This window comes from Notamacropus eugenii, chromosome 1 (genome assembly GCF_028372415.1).
Source record: "Notamacropus eugenii isolate mMacEug1 chromosome 1, mMacEug1.pri_v2, whole genome shotgun sequence".
Taxonomy (NCBI): Eukaryota; Metazoa; Chordata; class Mammalia; order Diprotodontia; family Macropodidae; genus Notamacropus; species Notamacropus eugenii.
This window is the reverse complement of record NC_092872.1, coordinates 257,182,277-257,197,362: the sequence shown is the minus strand read 5'-3', so window position 1 is coordinate 257,197,362 and position 15,086 is coordinate 257,182,277. Positions and strand designations below refer to the sequence as shown.

General features: G+C 39.2%; 1 protein-coding gene across 30 annotated transcripts in view; it reads left to right on the top strand.

The window, feature by feature from the left end:
• PEAK1 (pseudopodium enriched atypical kinase 1) overlaps window positions 1–15,086 on the top strand; it is a 297,886-nt gene that overhangs the window by 31,668 nt on the left and 251,132 nt on the right. The window lies entirely within an intron of this gene.

Here is a 15,086-nt window from a genome sequence, read left to right as displayed (position 1 = left end):
GTGATCAACTCTATGAATCCCCATTGAAACCTGTCTGTCAGGTTGAAGTAAATCAGGGAGTTTGGAGAGGTTTCTTTTGGGTTTCTGGTTTGAAAGAGCTGCCTAAATCCCTGTGGCTTGTCAAGCTGCTTATTTCAGTGGGAAATTCCTGTCTTGTGGGGTAGGAGAGAGGCCTCAGTAATTTGGGGCTTCCTCTGGACGTGTTCCTGCTGTCCTTGTCTCTTTTTTCATCCTTGTTTGCAGCCTCAGAGGGCCAGCTTGGGACAGTAGAAGGAATAGTGCATTGTATGAGTGCTGGCTGGAGTGGCGTGCCTCTTCTTTGGGGGGCTGTCCCGTACTCTACTCACCCCATTGGTCAACTTGGAATCTGGACTCTTCCAGCCTCCATATCTTTTATTGGCTGTTCTATGGGAACCTCGGATTCTTCCTTTCCAGTGATTTGGTCTTAGTCAAAGGTCTGTGATTTTAGATTTGGAAGAGAAGTCACCTAGTTCAGTTTTCTCAGTTTACAGTTGAGGAAGACAAGGCTCGTAGAGGTCAAGTGACTTGTCCAAGTTCACACATTGGTAAGCAGAGGCTGGATCTGAACCTAGGTCCTCTTTCACTCCAAGCTCGGGGCTTGAATTCTTACAGAACATATGTCCCAGCCTTCTTTTAAGTCCTCAAATCCCAATTCCCCAGCTCATGCCTATATTGGCTAATGGACTGTCACTGCTGCTTCTGGAACCATGGTTTCTTGTCCTTAAATTAGTTGTGGGGCACTTTATTGAAGGCTGTTTAGCCCTGCTGCTTTGAATGATCCATAGGAAAAAAATCATTTCATTATTTAGGCATTTCAGGATTCCCATATGTCTAACGAGGTAATTTGGCAAGGTATTTTGATTGATTAGCACTGTTTCCTTTTTGGCTATTATAGTTACTTAACCTTCGTTTTACATCTAAAATATATAACTATAGAGCAGCTGCCAATTAGCACCCTGTAGGAGCCAAAAGTCTCAATTGTTTTCTGTTTCCATTTGCTGAAAGGGTATATCATATTCATTGGTTAGGCCCGACATAAGAAGGGATGGAAATACTTACCAGCAGTTAACAGGTAATAAAATTATTCTTTCCTTATGTGATTGTTTTGGATTTGTGCGACACATCCATCTGTTTGTTCCTTAAAAGGTAAGATGTGTTGATGACAGCCATTTGTAACTTACATGAGGGGATTCCTGCGATTGCCAAATTATTTTAGAGAAGCAAGCTAATTTTGCTTCTACCTTAGCAATGAACAGCCAGTCCTTTTAGAGTATACGACAGCATCTAAGTCTTCACCCTTTCTAAAGGGTAGGGGTATTTTATGAAAATCACTTCATTACTTCAGTCCTTCCGAAGGGCGATGGTATGTTCTCTGAGAATCTCCTTAATTACTTCATTTCATGTCAGATGGGCAAGCATGTATTTTCAGAACAGATTAACAAATGTAATGAGTCCTTCATGACTTTTTTTTCCCTCATAAAGTATAGGGGTATTCTGTTGCTGGATGCTTAGGACAGAGTATAGTTAAAAAGGACCATGAGTTTGCAAAGTTATACCCCTGCCTTTACTTAACTGGTAAGTTAAGTATTGCTTGTTCAGAATGAATTCTTTGAAGATCTTTTTCAAAAGAGCATTTTGGCCACCTGCTAGTTGCAGATCGATTTCTATTGTGTAGCAGTCTCTAAGTCTCTCTTCAATTGACATAGGCTATTAAGGCGGCTGGGAGCCATTCTCTGTGTTTAGGGGTCACTGATTTACAAATAATCTAGTTCAATGAACTGTGAAATCAATCATTAAATCATAGACACTGCCTTTGAAACCTGTATATTGATGACAATAGAAAGGTTTGTCACTCAATGTTATTTAAAACTTCAGAGCTTTTGTGAACACTGATGATAAGGGATATCATTAGGAATAAAAAGATACTCCCTGCCATTTGAATTCCAAGGTACAGGCAACGAAAGACCCCAGGGTTCCTGACTTTGGCTGGGCCAGGAGCAATTGTGTGGGCTCTGGGGCAAGTTGGTTTCCTTCTCTGTGAAGTGAGGGCTTTAGCATAGCCCCTAATGTGGGTCCCTTCCTGTTCTTGTGTCCTGCTTCCATGAGGATGCCAGACCACTAGGACAGTTTGCCTGCAAAAATGGTGGTGGGCTCCTACTGAACCATCTCCCCTCTTTCACTTAATCCCCTTTGTGACCAGCAGCACACGTTATGAGACACCCGGCCCTAGCAATGTGTTTTTTGGCTTTAGAACAAAATAAGACCAAACCCATGATTTCATTGTCACTGACTTTGTGTTTAACAGTTTGATTGCAAGTACAATGTAAGTTGGCAGTTTGATATACCTATTGTCACTCCTATGGAATATAAGCCCCATGAAGATGGAGTGTTTCATGTTTCTCTCTGCTTAGTGATGAGGGCTGGAAAGGGGGTGTGACACCCCCACAAAGACCAGGGTATCAGGGGCAGATCATCTGGAGAAGAATTCACGGACTCAAGGTTAAAGACTTATTATGCTTTTCAGCGGGCAAGAGTTTTTAGGGAACCTGCAACCTTAAAGGAGTACAAGGAAGGTTTATATAGGATAATCTATAGTATCACTTGTGCCAAATATGCTAACTAAGTGTTTTGGGGTGGGATTAGGGAATGGTCAGTTCTTAAAGGAACATGCACTTTTGGTATCTACTGCGCAGGTATTTTACCCAAGGGGGGGGGGGGGGCCTACCTGGGGGTGTGGTTTTCAGCCCAAAGCGTCACTAAATCAACCAATGGTCAGGGCTGACCTGTATCAGGTTTTGTTTGTCAATGTTTTGTTGGACAAGATTAATGTAAGGGAGTATAGGTATGCCCAAGTCTAGGGCATATGATTGGTCAGTGAGTAGTAAATGTCATTATGACCCAATACACAGCCCGTTAAGCCAGTATACAACTGGTTAAACCTAATGAGTTTTATAGGTGCAACTGGCTCCTATAGCAGGAAGGGAGATAATAGTTGTTGCTAGGGCAGCCTGTGTCCTTGGGCTGGGAAGAAACTGCCTGAGATAATATTTTGAGGCTAGGGAGAAATGTGATTTTAGAATTGGGGCCCAAGCACCCCCATCACCTAGCACATAGGTTTCTAAGAAATGCTTATTGATTGGTGTGGCTTCTGAAAAAGCTAATTTGCTCTTCCGCAACATTAATAGAGCATATGCCCAGACCAAGAAAGGTAGTATTGACTCCACATCTGCAGTATTGTGTTTTTCTCTGGGAACCATGTTTTTCGGCATTTCTAGAGGACAGAATGCAGGGTGGCTAAGGAATCACAAATATGTCTTATGAGGACAAACTTTAGATACTGGGTCAGTTGTTAAGTACTACTGTATGCCAGATACTGTGCTAATTGGTGGGGACACAAAAGCAAAGATTGGTCCAACCTTCAAAAAGCTTATAGTCTTTTTAACCTGGAATCTGTGAACTTGATTTTAAAAATATTTCGATAACTTTTAATATACTTTATTTCCTTTGTAATTATCTTATTTTATGCATTTAAAACATTCTAAGCAAACATTGTATGTGAAGAACTCTTGTACTAAAAGGGAAGGCAACAACATGTAAATAACTAAATAAAAGTTAAGATAAAAGCTAGGTGGCACAGTGAGTAGAGCACTGGCCTCGGAGTCAGAAGGATCTGAGTTCAAATGTGGCCTCAGACACTTGACACTTCTTAGCTGTGTGACCTTGAGCAAATTACTTAACCCCAGTTGCCTCACTTTGCCCCTCCAAAAAAGTAAAAAAAATGGAAGTTAAATACAGAGTAGAGGGGAGGCAGTAACTTTAGCCTTTTGTAGAAAGTGGGATTTGAGCTGAGCCTTACAAGGAAGCTGGAAATCTTAACAGGTGGAGGTGAGGGGGAGAGACCTAATGAGAAGACTCAGAGAGATCAGTGTAGCTGCATTATAAAGTTTGGTGAGGAAAAGAAAGGGTAAGGGTAGAGGAAGGGAACAGGTAGTAAAGAACTTTAAATGCCAAACAGAAGAGTTTATATTTGGTTGAAAAGGAAAATTCCCAGCAACATGCTAGTCAAAATCCAGAGCTCCTGCATCCCTCCTCCCCCTCCAAAAAAAGATGTTCCAAACAATCCAGAAAAAAGTTTTTAAAAAAGTCAGTTCAAGTATCAAGGAATTAGGATTACTCATGATTTGGTGGCTTCTCCTGTTAACAAGCGGCCATCCTGGAATACAATATTCCAGAATGAAAAGGAGATAGACTTATCACCAAGAACAATTTTGTCTGCAAAGCTGTCTTTGCAGTGGGAAAATGTACTTTTAATGTAGTAAAGCATTTTGGATGAAGAGACTAGAGCTAAATTTGGACTGTGAGATTCAAATAATGAGTCCAGAGAATGCTAGACAGATAAACTGGAAGGACATATGTGATGATTTGGTACTAACATTCTAATAGGGAAGAAGGAAAACAAACGTCCCTTCGCAGCCTTAATGTCTTCAGAGGATATTGTTGGGAGAGATGTTCAGTTAATTTTTTTTTCAATGTGCAGAAAGGAACAGAAAGAAGTTTAAAAGGAAGCCCAACCAGAGTGATTTTGAAAGTGACATAGCATGTGTCATATGCCTTAAGAAAAAATAGCAAACAGTAGAAAATGAAGCTTCATAGTTTTACACAGAATCCTCTTTTGTGTTTTATATGTAAAAAAAATTTTTTTTGGTATTTTTCAAAAATGAAAAAATAAAGTGGGAATGCTGCCATTTGTACTATTTCCTGAATAGATTAATTGTGAAGAAGATGCGGTGTGATTACACCACAATGCCTGCCACATAATAAGCACTTACCAGACTTCTGAATGGAAGGAATAACTATCACATAAGATAAAGTACAGCAACTGCAAGTGAAAACCGTGGCTGGATCACCTAGTCCCTCCGGACCTGTGTCCTCCCCGGTAAAACAAGATAAGTTGACTAATTGACCTCTAATGGCCCTTTCAGCCCTGACATTGTATGATTCTAATAAAAGTTTCATGAGAGTTCAGAGGAGGGAGAAATAACTTCTAGGTTAAACTCATGGGAAAAGAAAATAAGACTGTGCCTTAAAAGACAAATGAGAATAAGAGTGGAGAATCCCTCCCTAGTTATTTGCTCTGGAAAACTTCACGTTGCCCTAAAAGCATTGATTTGCCCCTTAGGATACCCAAATTTAGAAAGATTTTTTGAGTGCCTGTTGTATGCAAAGTATTTAAGAGGACCTGGGGATACAAAGAAGATAAAATTCTTTTGCTTATATTCTGCTGGTGGATATAACAGATAAGTAAAAGGAAAATAATTTGAGGAGGGAGAAAGCAGTCATCATTGAAGGAAGTTTGCAGAATTTTCATGAAAACATTTATGGTTTAAGTTTTTGACATCACAGAAGTACTTGTCTGAATACAGAAACTTGCTTGAAATATTATAATATTCTGGGAATCCTTCTGATAAGGAGCCCCATTACCAAACTAGTATCACATAATCTCAGATCTTTTGACATGACTTAACATTTTTAATATTCCTTTTTTTAGTTAAAAACATTTATATTCTTTCCTTCTCACTTTGTACTCTCCTCCCAAGTGAATAACAACAAAAAAGGGAAAGAAAACCCTTAAAACAAATATTTATAGTGAAGTAGATACATTCTTCCATTGGCTATGTCTAAAAAACTTATTTTATCCTGCATTTTAAAGTTCATCACTTCTTTGTTAGAAGATAGAGTGGATACTTCATCTAACGCCCTCTTGAATCATGGTTTGTCATTGCATTTATTGGAAATCTAAAATCTTTAAAAGTTTTTTTTTTTTAATAATGTTGTTGTCATTGTATAAAATGTTTTCTGGTTCTGCTAATTTTGCCTTGCATCAGTTCCTAAAAGTCTTCAGTTTCCTTCAGAAACTGTCCATTTCATCATTCCCTGTGATGCCATAACATTCCATTACATCCACATACTGTAATTTGTTTTGCTACTCCTTAGTTGGTGGATGTCTTCATAATTTCCAGTTTTTTGCTACTATGAAAATAGTTGCTGTAATCAATAGTTATTTTAAAGAAGATCACACTTTTGATACTTTGCTTTATATCGATTTTTAGTTCAGTCACTAAATCTGAGGCTTTTCTTGGCTGAGTTAAAGTGAATACCTCCAAAAAGCAGTAATGCTGCAGATAGATAAGAAGGCTACTTACTGCTTTTGTAGTTGTGTACCAGGTCATATCTTGGAATACATTTCTATTTTCAAATGAAATAGGAAGAAAAGAGGTCTTGCTGCTTTCCCCTCCGACTGACACTAAAACAAGAGATTGACAGCAGAGAAAGAAGATGGGAGGATACAGAGCACGACAAACGGAGCAGGACGTATGACGCAGAGTTTGCTTTTGAGCATGTTCTTTGGTGTAGGTTTGAAATCTGGCTTTGTAAACTCTCAAAGTACTAGGGAGAGATGACTGTGATTCTTCATGTTGTCATGGCGTTTCCCTTTTTTGCCTTTCAGCATTCTATTTAGGATGAACAACTGCTTTTAAACTTTGAAAGACAAAGGAAATGTATGTGTTTGTAGGATCTTCCTCTAAGGAGAGTTTTAACATTTTCAGCCTAAAAGAAAAAAAAAACTAACATACCAAAAAAATCAAAGTTGGCTTAATCTGACTAGAGCAATAACAATAGCTTTTCCATAGCGTTTAATATTTCAGATCATTATAATCAGTATTAGAGAGGCTGTGAATAAACAGGCACACTGATTTGTTGGTAGAGCTTTGAATTCATATAAGCAGTTTAGAATTATGCTTTTTCAAGAAAGTGATTGATTGTCCATACCCTTAGACCCAAAGATCTCACGATTAGATACATGTTCCAAAGAGGCTAAAGACAGAAAAAATGGTCCCATATACACCAAAATATTCTGCATCACTTTTTGTGATAACAAATGGCTGTAAACTAAGTAAATTGTCCATTGATTATGGAATAGCTAAGCAGATTATGGTATGTAATACCATAAATAATGATAATGAAGAATTCAAGGAAGACATATGAACTACAGCAGTGAAGTTAGCAGAAAGAGGTAGCACTGTACATGGTCACCATAGCAAAGAATGTGGGAAGACCACAAGCCTCAGCTTGAATCTGTAGTGATAATCACCAAACTTGGCCCTGAAGAACACCTAAGTAAATGACCTTCCTTCACAGAAGGGGCATGACAGAGAATTGGCCCACAGGGGTTGTGACTTGCCTAAGGTCTCACAAGTAGTCAGAATCAAATCTGGGTAGCAAACCCAGAGCCTCAGACTCCAGATCCAGTATTGTTTCCATAATACCACAGACCCTGAAAAGGTCCAGACAGAGAGGAAATTAATGGTTTAGATTTACAATGGAAGAAATGGGCATGGAAAGCTTTGTACGACTTGTTTTGCCTCTCTTACATGTATTAATTGTTCATGGATTGGCCAAACCAATACGATAAAAATGACAATTCTACCTAAATTAGCTTACCTATTCGGTGCTGTGCCAATCACACTACCAAAAATAATTTTATAGAGTTAGAAAAAATAAAATTCACTTGGAAGAACAAAAGATTAAGAATATCAAGAGAATCAGTGGAGAAAAAATATGTGGGAAGGTGGCCTCGTGGTGCCAGATCTCCAGCTGTATTACAGAGTGGTAATCATCAAAATTATCTAGTGCTGGCTAAGAAACAGAGTGGTGGATCAGTGGGATAGATTTAGTACGTAATATATAATAGTAAGTGACCATAATAATCTAGTGTTTGATAAATGCAAAGATCCAGGCTATGGGAACAAGAACTATTTGACAAATATTGCCAGGAAGCAGTTTGGTAGAAACTAGGTATAGACCAACAGCTCACAACATATACCAAGATAAGATCAAAATGGGTACATGAATTAGACATAAAGGGTGATATTATGAACAAATTCAGGGAGCATGAAATAGTTTACCTGTCAGATCTATGAATCAGGGAAGAGCTTATGGTCAAACAAAAGAGAGAGAAGAACATGGGATATAAAATGGATAATTTTGATTACATTAAATTAAAAAAGTTTTGCACAAACAAAACCACCACAACGAAGATTAGAAGGAAAGCAGGACACTGGAGGAAAATTTTATAGCAAGTTTCTCAGATGGCCGTAATACTCAAATATATAGAGAACTTAGTAAAATTTATAAGAACATGAGTTACTCCCCAACTGATGAATGGTCAAAGGATGTGAACAGGCAGTTTTCAGAAGAAATCAAAGCTATTTATAGTCAAATGAAAAAATGCTCTAAATTGATAGTGATTACAGAAATGAAAATTAAAACAGGTCTGAGCTACCACCTTATACCTGTTAGGCTAATATGACAGAAAAGGAAAATGACAAATGTTGGAGGAGATATGAGAAAATTGGGGCACTGGTACATGGTTGGTGGAATTATGAACTGATCCTAACCCATAGGCTATGTGGAAGGGATAACTATAGTATAGTTTCTTGCAAAGAGCAGGTACTTCCTAAATATTTACCCAATTGAATTGGTATTTAAAGAGATTAACTGGATTAATTAGCACCACCTACAATAATGGATCTTTTCCTTCCTTACCTCCTGTGGGTGCCCCATCCATCCATCACCTGCCATTTTTGCTGAAGTGGTGGTCTTATTGATGGTAGGCTGGTAGACTGATGGATACCACTGTAGCCTGGCTCACACGGTGAGCAGAGCTGTACAGCCTTCTTAGACTTCATACTTAGGGTATAGTGGTGCAGTTCCTCTGGGGAACCTACACTTCCCTAAAACCTGCTGGGCCCATGGCTGAGTGTGGTGGATGAGTAAGATGAACTTCAAAGCAATTGAATTAGCTCTGAGAAGTTCTTTAGCAGCCCTGTTGTGAGTCTTCATTTGAAAGGGAACTGGGATGTATGTCCTAGGGAAATCATAGCCTAATCCAGAGATTTTAGGATCTTCTCCCAAATGGAAAGCCTAGAACCAACCAACCCTCTGAAGGAATCCGTAATGACTACTCTAGGACCAGACAGTTCATAGTGGCCACAGGTCCCAACATTCACTCAAAGATATAGGCAGGGGAATCCTATGGCTAGTGTATACCAAGGAGAGCATGGTCTGTCTCTGTGGTTGTAAATGCCCTGTCAGAGTTCTCCCATTATAATGCCATTTCCCTCAAAGACAGCTGGAGGGACTGGTGTATATTGTTATCCAGTAGTTACTAGAGATATTTAAAACTTTGCTATGAGTGTTTGCTGAGATTCTTCTGGACTGTGGATTTTCTTATTTACAATATTTTCCCAATTAAAGTCATTTAAGCCTTTCATTTGAAATAACTTCTCTAAAGATCCATTGTTTTTTTCCTCATAGCTTCTTATTCTTCTAAAATACATCCCAATTCCTCCATGCCCTAGTAGATAGTTCTGCAGATTGCTTTCCAGATTCATTCCCAGATGGCCAGCCTTCTATGTCATCAGTACTGCCTAACTTGGGTCTCTAGGCTTCTTGCTCAGCCTGCACTCAAAGCCTTTCCAGCTTTCTAAGACCTGTAAAAACTTGTTCTCTGAACCCAGGGTCACCTCTGTTCTTTGATGAGGCACTAGAGCATGACTGTAGTGGAGGTTAAGCCTTTTACCTTAGTATATTCCATTTTGTACAAATAAGAAACAAATCACAGGCAGTATAATGGTGACAGAGGATTGAACCCTAGCTCTGGTCATTCTTAACCTCTCAGAGTTTTAGTTTCTCCATCTGAAAAGCAAGAATGATGAACGCCTTGTAAGACTTCAGGTGTATGTTGTTATTGCTGATATAGTCTCAGTCTCTCAGAGAATGCTTCTTAAAGGATTTTCTAAAAAAAAAAGGCAAGAGTCATCGAGGCCACAGTGGCTACAGAACTTGACCTGTAAACCAGATTGACCCCCATTCGAGTCGTGCTGTCTGGGGGATGCTAGGCAAATCCCTGCCCTCTCAGTGCTGCAGGCAGCCCTGAATCCAAGGACAGGCACGAGTAGACAGCCCCTTCACCTGGGGTCCCCATACACCAGTGGCCTTGGAGGCCTCTTTGCAAGCAGGGCCTTAAACTCCATTCCAATTGCATCATCTGCTTTTAGTAGTAAAGGCAAAGGGGGCTAAGTCTCCCACTCCGATAGGGTTTTCTTTTTTAATTGCCACCTTCTTAGCTTGTGATCTCACTAGGGACTGTTGTACTGCCCTTCAGGCAGTTCTGCTTGATCAGAGATAGCTCTTTAACAGGCAAACAAATTACCAAGTCTGAGCACAGCAGTATTTGTTTGTCTCTTACCCATCAAATTGAGAGTGGCTGTCTTTAGAGAGGGAGGGAGAACAAAAGCTTAGCTCTGTGGGAGATGGGGGAGGCTGTTAACTGTGAGCTGACTGATTACTCCTGCTCCACCAATGGGATGAGAGGGAATCAACAGGGCTGTTTCAGGAGTAGGGATGGAAGTGGTCACTTGCTGTGACTCCAGCAATGTTTTCAGGAGTATTTTATATCTTTACACTGTTTGTTGATTTGCTTGTTTCACATCCGAGGTTGTTGAGGTTTTTTTGTTTATGTTTTGGGTTTGTTTGGTGTTTTTTCTTTCTTTTTTTTTTAACCATTTCTCTTCTGGCAGAAGGAGTTGAGAATTCAGAGTTTCTTTTTCAAACTGCTTTATTTCATCAAATAAACATGGTACTGTTAGTCTTTTCAAAATACTAGGACATAAAAATAAAAATGTTACTGTTAAGAACTGTAGTGCATGGTAGAATTAAAATTGCATTTAAGTGTTCAGCAGTGGAAAAAACGTCATATTATTTTTCAATATATTTTCAGTGCAACAAACTATAATTAAGTCCTGAACACTATAACCCTCATTAAATGCAATTTGTAATGTTGCAAATGATAACTTGAAATAGCAGAATTCCTGTTAAATTCCACACTCCATAAGAAGTTAGGGATCATTTCATTTAGCCTTTGCTTGCAACTTACATTGTCCATTTATGCCAAAGAAAGCCAAATAGTCTGTTAAATGTTTGCCAAAGGAATAAGAGATGCTTCATAAAACTGTTTTGTGGATGAATTTTTTTTTCACTAGTGAAATAGGAAATATAAATTACTTGGTTGCTTAATTTTTATGAGTGTTCGCAATGCTCTGGGTGCTCAACGCCAAGCCCTTGGCCCACCAAGAAATTGTGTTCTCAGTGAATAAGGCAAGTTTGTTGTTCTTTAACCTCCTATTCATCTGTTTCTTTTAGTTTGAATCACTGCAAAAGACTTATTTATTATCATTGGTAGGTGAGCTCTTTGGAGGTAGAAATCCCATCTTTCCTGTGTTTGCTGAAGTATTTCATGAAGTGCCTTACATTTAGGGAGGTCAGTACCTGTTCCTTGAAGATGCCAGGAGGTGATTAGGCAGATAAGAATTGGGAGGCATTCCAGGCATGCAGGCAAAGGGGGAAACTTGTAAAGTGTTGTTCTTTTAAAGTATAATATCTTGAAAAACACATTTCTAATGATGGGAAGGGAAATTATTCAGCAAAACTCTTTATTTTTAAAATGGCTTTGCTTTGAGTGTGAGGGACAGCTGTTGTTTTTTAAATGACACTGTTTTATCTCAGTGATTCCATGCATCAAGTTTAAACTAATACACATTTTTAAAAGATGCTGTACTGGCCAAAGCACTTTGAAATTCAACGAGTGGACACAAGCAAAGGCTGGGAGGGAGGTGGCCTTAGCATCTGAGTTAAGAGAGATTTCTTGGTTATAAATCTTCCTGGAAAACATCTCCCTACAGTGGGTGGAGGAAGGAGGATATTCTCCAAGGAGGTGGGGAGGGGAGGCATGTTGCTGTGATTGTGTCTTAGGAATTGTCTTGGAAACTGGGCTACTTCTCCAAAGAGAATATCCCCTGGAGCATAGGGTGAATGGGGCTATTGGGAGATAGGAGATTACTTGAAATGTCATCTAGACTTTAAGGTAGATATGGGATCTGGAGGGAGCTCAAGGAGAACTCCACTGTTCTTTGCCTCTGTCTTTTTAGCATTCATTATTGCCATTTGGGTTTATATCCTAGACTTGACCCTACCCACCTTCATTTCCCCTTCTCCCATATTGAGCCCTCCCCTTGTCCCAAAGAATAATCTGACAATATAAGTACCTACCCCTTTCCATTCTCCCTCCAGCCCCTTCCTGCTGGGTGAAGGCAGGCAGCCTCATTCTTTCTCCAGGGTGGAGATTGTGTGTTACATTCATGCGGTTTTTAATGGGTTCCGCCACCCTTTCCATGATGGTGCTGGTGGAGATGGGTGCCTCCTTCCTTCAGTTTTGATTTCTTTCTTCTGTATCAGTTCATACAGTGGCCCACGTTCTCTGAATTCCTCTTAGTTATTATTTCATTTGGGAAGATCACACTTTGCTGGACCATCCCCCCTTCTCTTTCTCTCTCTCTCTCTCTCTTTGGCATTTATCCCTTTGGGTCATGAAGCCTTTTTCCTCTTCTTATCTGCCCAGTAGTTTTCCCACCTTTGTTACTCTTTCTTTGTGCTCAGTTCTTTAGGACCCATGAAGCTTTATATGAATGAGAGACATATTCATAACCAATTCAGTAGTGCAGATCTCAGTATAATTTAGAGAATAATTGCTTTTCCAGTATTTTTCTCCCTGTGAATTGTCTGTTTTTCCTCTCACAGATTTTTATCTTACTGTTCAAGTTGAGTCTCATTTTATTTCTCCTCTAAATTATGGAGGGAAAGAAAGGAGTAAAACTTGACTCTGAATTGAGAAGCCTGGGTTTGCATACTGGTAAATAAAGCTTGCTGACTTTCAGTCCTCCCAAAATGATTTTTCTCCTCCCTATAGCTATGGGGGAAACCTGTTACTTATTAGCCTTTTTGCCATTCCTTCTGTTGAAGTTCAGTGCTGGACATGGCACACCAGCTTCTGGGTTTCTCTACAAATCACTGGACTGGGAGAAGACCATGACTCTTTTCATGCCTCAGGAGTCAAGAAGAACCAAATAAAGTTTGCCTTGTGTTTCTTGACTCATGCGCCATGAAGAGAGAAATAATATTCTTCTCCTAGTGCAGTGATATTACAGAGAGACTGGAACCTACTCTGCTCTGGCCCTTCATCACTGACTTTGGGGACTTGTTGGTAGGGGCATAGCTCACAGCTCCTCTATGGCCATAATCACAGGTTCTTGATCAATGTATTGACATTAGCTTAGTTGTTTTATCTTGTGTTATCTGCTCTATTTTCCTAGAATTGTCAAAGGAGGTGATTTTGAAATTTAGATCCACATGGGCACAGACTTCCTGTTGTGAAGGCCCTCCCCCCATTAAAATACAAATTGAAAAGAATTAGAAGCAATATCTGAGGTCCTTAACATAATGATTGAGCCTTCTCATTTTTTATCTTTCTCAGCCCACATGTGTAATAAAGTGACCAGATCTTTGATCCCTGATACATGTCCTTGTGCCTCCTACTTCCATAATCATTCTTGGGGGTCGAATGTTATCTGAATCCACTATTGAAGCCTTAAAATTAATACTGCAATTTTTTTTTTAGATAGTAGTCTTAGTAGGTATAAAGTGTCACCTTAAAGAGTTATACTGATTACAGAAGCCACATATATATTGAGCAAATGCTTAGGTTAGTAGCACAGGAAGCAGACTCTGCACAGCTTTGCCTACTCAGTGGCACCTGAAGCTCCCTTATCTGCATTGCTTTGGCAGAAGGTTCAGAATGTCTTTTAGATGTGAGACTGACTCCTTAATAGAATTCATAGTGATTTTCTATTTTGGTATTTTTTAATGTTGATGGATGCCTATTAAAACTTCAGAGCAACTTAGAATCCTACAGTGTCGTAGCTGGGTTGACCTTAGACATCTTTTAGGTCAATCCTCCTATTTTTCAGAGAAGAAAACTGAGGTCCAGGGAAGTGAGTAACTTGCCCAGTGTCACATATCTAGTTCATGATAGAGCCAGAGCTAGAACACACATTTCATGGAATCCAGTCCTGTGTTTTATTTTTTCCTGACACCCCATTTTGTTAAGGTGTCTTTAAAATGTCTTAGACTTGGGTAAACGGACTGCTGCAATCAGACCCAGTTGCTTCAGTTGTATCTAAGTCATTTTGGACATAAAGAGAGAGGAAGCAGAATGGGAATGTGTGATAGGCCAGAGAAGCTTATGGCTAAAATAAAAGTTGATAGGGCAAAGAGTGCAATTAAAATTCTTCTTCTGTTTCATTGTGAGACCTCTAATAAGCAAACATAGAATCAAACAGATTGAGGATGGTGTTTTTTTAATGACATAAAACTGTTGCCCATGAGGTTTTTGGCTGATATCATGAATCTAATTTTATGTGATGGCCTACAAATTCAGAAGTGCAGAGAATATTGCAGTAAATTACTGAGCTGTCAAATCCTGTCATCTGTCATCTTTTATCTAAATAGAGGATTTGGTTTCTAAACTGTCAGGAATAAGTAAGTGCGACCCCCTTCAAGGTTTTATTTGTTCGTGCTTGAGTAATTCAATTCAGAGGCATCTAAACATAGCAAATTAAAAAGAAAACCAACACTAAAGTGATGCATCTTTCACTTGCATAACCTGGGGAAAGAATCTATAGATTTTCCTTCTTTCAGCCTGAGAGCCCCTGAGATATGTCAAGCATTTATAGTGATATAAGCCCTACTTGTATATGCCAAAGTTAATGACTCACACCTTTGCCAAATAATACATTGCTTCTTGGAAAGCACAAGAGGCTTTTTTCCTTGTTGCAAATTTACCTTTGGTTGATTCAAGAGATATTTCTGAGTGCCTGATATGTGGAAAGCATTGTGCCAAGTGCTGTGGGTGATACAAAACTGAATAATTGGTATGCTTCCATTAGGTATAATGATCTCATAGATTAGCTGCCTCTTCTTTTCCTCCCTTGCTCAAGTGAAGCATTTAAAAATATTTATCTTTTGTTTGAGCTCTCTGGGAACGGTAAAGGAAAGGACAAGACTGGTTTTAGAAATAAGCAGAGATTGCTGAAGAGGTTAACAGTTCA